Below are 5,147 nucleotides of genomic sequence, written 5' to 3' on the forward strand. Positions count from 1 at the left end.
CATTAATGTTTACCATCTACAATGCTGTGCTGATTGTCCAAACTGTGTTGCAGATTTCTGTGCATGTCTGATCCCTTCTCTGCTCTGTCCCGTTAACGGGTTTTTTGGGGGGGTTTTCCTGGTCCTGCTCTAGGCTCTGAGGACTGAGGGGGTTAAACCTCTTGAGGCTAATTTGTGATATCGGCCCATATGAATAAAATTTGACAGAAGAACCTTACATTAAAACTTTCTCTCAGATCAAAGAGACACCAAAGTTTCACCACATGGTCATTTTAGATTTGACACATAAAAACCAAGAAAACCCGCAGAGGTCTGACGAGTGCCTACAAAACATACAAACACTTTATTAATTATAATAGCGCCACCTGGTGAACAACAAAGGACTTAAACCCCTGGAGCACAAGGATAACCTGAGACAGACAGATAGATAGATTCTATACAATGACTAAATCAAATATATAAAGTAATAAAATACAAATAAATATAGATAAATCATAACATTTCTTTCCAGACAAACTCTCATCAGAGAATTTATGCAGATTTTTATTTGAGTTTCTTTTTAAATGTCTTTTTGTTATTTTGCTGCAATTTATTTAATTTATCTGTAATAATTCCAGGAACGTCTTTCATGTAAAAACTACATTTTTATTGCCGCTTTGCCTTGATCTCGGTTTTTAATCCTGTGTAAAGCACTGTTCATCCTGGCTTCTGACCAGCCCTCCACAAATAAAGATGGTTCAGAATGATGTAGGCGAGGAGCGATTATCCATTCACCTGCAGATTGTTTTTTCAATCATCTCTTTTGCCTATAAAATGGTGGAATGTTTTTCAGTAACAATAATAATAATAATAATAATAATAATGATGATGATGGTGATAATAAAGTGATAAGGAAGTGATAATCAATTTGTGTGCAGATCTGTTTTCATTGTTGTTTGAGAAGAAGATAATCAAAGAAACAGGATTACATGCTGGTGTAAGTTTGATCTACCGGCCGAGGTGAGATGGCTGCACAGGACACACCCCTCAGCAACCCGAGTCCGTTCCCTACACCGGAACTCCACCCGCTGGTGAGAATGGGAGAAAACTACTTCGCACACAAGCAGAAAAGGCAGGTATCTGAAAGAGATGGATGAACTGTGGAAGCGGCCAGCCTCAGCCACTCTAAAGCGGGAGTAGTAAGAATGCAAACATCAACGCTTCCCAGATCATCACTGTACGAAAACGAGTGGGACGGTACCCAGCTTTATAAATCTGACAGTCGATCCACTTTAAAACGCATTCAGTGGAACACGTGGTGCTGATGAAGGGGGAATTGAGCTGATCTGACAGGCCAGACAAAAAGAAGGGAACCACCGAACTAAGAGAGAACTCGGATGTATGTGATATATGTAGAGGGAAAGATCACAAACACTGTTTAAAGTACAAGTAACATAACTGAACAATAAACAACAGCAGTAGATGAACATGATGTGAATATGAGTTTAAAGAAAATTGAATGAAAAATATCAACCGATACAAATTGTACTTAATACAAAATACAGCTGATGACGCATTATGAAAATGTGTTGAGGTGAACGTGCGGCCTACACGACCTTTTAGTTTTTCTGTTAATCGTTGTTTACGCAGATGAAACAAAAGAAGAAGAAACAGAACAACAGCAAAAAGCTTTGGGAGGAAGAGGCAGTATGCAGGTGTTGCTGCCGCCACTAGATGTCACTAAAAGCCAAACATTTCACTGCATACGCCTTCACGTGTTCACTCAGCAAAACCTTCCTTAGATACAGTAAATGGCCAAAGGTATGTGGACACAGTACTGTGGGATTACATGTCATTGCAAAACCGAGGACACAAATCTGATGCTGTAACTCCCCTGTCAAGCAGACTTCCAAAACTGGAGAAGGGGTCCGGCCACAGCAACCGACGTGGAGAAGAAGAAGAAAAAATGAAAGAAAGAAAAGAAACATGAACAAGTGCAATAGAAAACACGAAAACAACCCACCGAGTCAAATCAAACACAAAACTGAAACTGTAAAAATGACAACATCTCTTTTTTTTGTTGTCCCCCCGAGAGCACTGATAGTAAAGGACATCCAGTGTCCACGCCATTGTCTTTTCCATGAATTATTCCTGCACTGGTTGTGGTTCTGGTCACAGTAAGACAGCCACGAGTTAGCCGCGGGCCAGACGTACCCGGGGCCGTCCACTTACTTTTGGCCACTTCCTGTGTTTATGCGGCGTATCAAAATCGTTCCTGGCTGCGGAGGAGGAGGCCGAGTCACCGATGCAGTTGTAGTTTTCTGGAGCTGCCTCTAGATGTCGCCGAAAGCCATATGTTAATGAGTGCACCTTTAAATGCAGCCAGAGATCCACAGGTGAGCAGGTGAGTCGAGGGACCGTCGAACTCTGAGGCCGGTGACTGCGTCAAAATGTCACTCAACTGTCTAGATGGAGAAAAGATGTTGATACTTTTAGTCAAAGTTTCCATTTTTATTCAAATCTCACTTTGATCATTAGTTTTCATGGTGGTTTCTTGGGTTTTGGGGACTTTTTTAGGCACAATTCTGGTTTTCAAATGTGATTTTCTTTTGACCAAAAATGTAATTTGACCGACTGTAATTTGATTTTAAGAAAGAAAACTTCAATGATCGATGGTTATTTGATTTTATTGATTTTCTTTTTTCTTGGAGCTCCTCTTGTCACGAAGGAGAAATTGTAAACTTTTTCCACTTTTTTCTGCGTGTGCCTACATAACATGGAAACCCGTTGTTTATGTACAACATGACTGTACAGTTGATTTGTAAAAGGAACAATTATGAATTTATTCTATTTAATAAATATCAACTGCATCAGTGCGAGAAACAACCGCTTTAGTTTCGGCTAGTTCCGGTTCATTTTGGCTTCTCGGGTTTTTTCGTGTCCAATTTTGGATTCTACATGTAAAAACCAACGATGACTGTGTAATTCATTTGTAACGGACTTAAAATATTTAATATTAAATATTAAATATATCAGAGTAAGAGTCGGTTGTAAGTACTTTTTAGATCTACACCGTACATGAGTGCAAAAAATACATACTGTATGTAGAGTATAAATGTAGCAGAAATATATTTCTATCTATATATATTTGCGATGTACTATGTATTATATAAAACAGTGAATGTAAATGTGCAATAGACAAAAGGTGTCAAATAATATTGAATCTGTAATATACTCTATAGAAATGCTTTATATCTGTATTTGTAAAAATGAACTCTACTTTATTTTGTACCGTTTTCTCTTTCATCGTTTCATCTTATGTTCCCCACAACGTCTGAAATAATGTGAATGAAATGAAACGACCGAATGAACAAATCAACATTTGATTCGCTTTTACAAAACGAATCACGATTCTGCTCCCGGATCTATGTCCCCAAACTGTTTTGGGTTCGGGGGGGGAGCTCAATATATTTCATAATGAACTGTTCTCTATTATTAGAATAACAATGATAAACGAGTGTATCTACAGAATGAGTCATTGTTCAACACACAGTTGTTCGTGCAGCACAAACAGGTTTAGTTCGTGTGTTTTCTGTCCTTTTCAAACCCCAGAGTTGGCAGCTGGCGACGGACTGGCCTCACCTACACAAACAGAAACACCAGACACCCTCACGGTTAAATTCGTTTGTGTGCAGGCAAACAACAGGAGCAAAGAATTCCCCATCATGTGCTGACTCCGGAGGAGTCACAGTCGCGGCGCCCCGTGAGGAATGCCACGCGTCCGCTGACACAAAAGTCAAGGCGTCGCCGGCCGCAACGCTCAGGATTCAGCAGCGGTTGCTGCGTCACTCGATGAAACTCACCCCCTTAGCATTGTGACAGTTGCTTACATACATGATGAGCAAAGGTTCAATCGGTCCTGGTTTGATTTTTATCCAAGAAGAGACTGTGAGTCGTCCCAACGTGTAACATGAAGACAGATAACAAAGTCTCCATCTTGTGACTTCATTCAAACTAGAGGAAAGATGGGTTTGACCCCAATACAATGCATGCTGGGAAGCATGCTAATTAGCCAACTATCTTTCTTAATCATAATTGAGCTTATGCATTACATTTAAATACATGGAGCTTGATCACTTCCCCTTCATGTTTTTCCAAAATGCAGAAGAAAAAGCAGAAAAGGCGGAAACATCCACAACTAAAGTGGAGCGACGGTTTCTTTTCAGGGGCCCGTGGATGAGTTATTCTGTTGTGGTTCAGGTATAAAACATACGCCGCTGACCGTTTGAAGGATGAACATTTATCTGGTTTTTCTACCTCAGTGTCCTGACGCGAGTCGGAGCAGAAACCAGGCCAGCATCAAGCCGGGGAGGCGAGGAGATAAAACAGACTCTGACAGCTGCTGATTCGGGGGACAGGCGGGATCTGAAACATGGCCGCCTCACGCTTTTTCCCGTCTTTGGGAGCTTTGGATCTTTTCTGAAGAAACCTCTGTCAGTTTGTTTCCCGGGGCTAAAAAGGACGTTCGTATGCACCGAACTGACGCGGCCAGTGACGTGTGTCACTGAAATGAAAGTGCCTGGCATGGGATCGTTTCTTGTGATTGTGGGACACAGAAGTCTCTCTTTCCGAATGCGGCACTTCGGTACCTGCGCCCGCGCCGCCGCGTACTTCCACGCCGCACTTAGCTCCGGCTACAGCGTGAAGCTACAGGACCTCGCGGCCCACAGCTGACCTCGTAGTCAGGAGGAGCCAATTTACGGAGCGTCACGGCGAAAATCCCACCTCGACGGCAAGCAGTGCCGTAGTTAGAAACCGTTAGGCGGCCAGCAGCCTGAAATGTCCGGTGGCCACCGTACGGAAGGCGACCGGCGGACCCGCTCACGTCGCGGCCTTCAGACCGTGATTGCGAGCGTCGCAGTGGGGAAAAATGCATGCGTGTTGGCCTCCTTTTCGTAAGCCAGAGTTGGAAATATCAGAACATTTCCAACAGCTTTCACGTGTACCCTACCTGGTGAGAGGCCGCGTCACTGGCCGATTAAATTCCAGTAACCGACGCAGCGATTTTCACTTCCTAGCAACACTATTTGTTTGGTCTGTGTTTGCTATTTTGGTTTGGGAGTAAGATTCTCACACAACTTACAGGACTGAGTCAGGACAGCTCATAC

The sequence above is a fragment of the Xiphias gladius genome, chromosome 24 (assembly GCF_016859285.1).
Source record: "Xiphias gladius isolate SHS-SW01 ecotype Sanya breed wild chromosome 24, ASM1685928v1, whole genome shotgun sequence".
NCBI lineage: Eukaryota > Metazoa > Chordata > Actinopteri > Istiophoriformes > Xiphiidae > Xiphias > Xiphias gladius.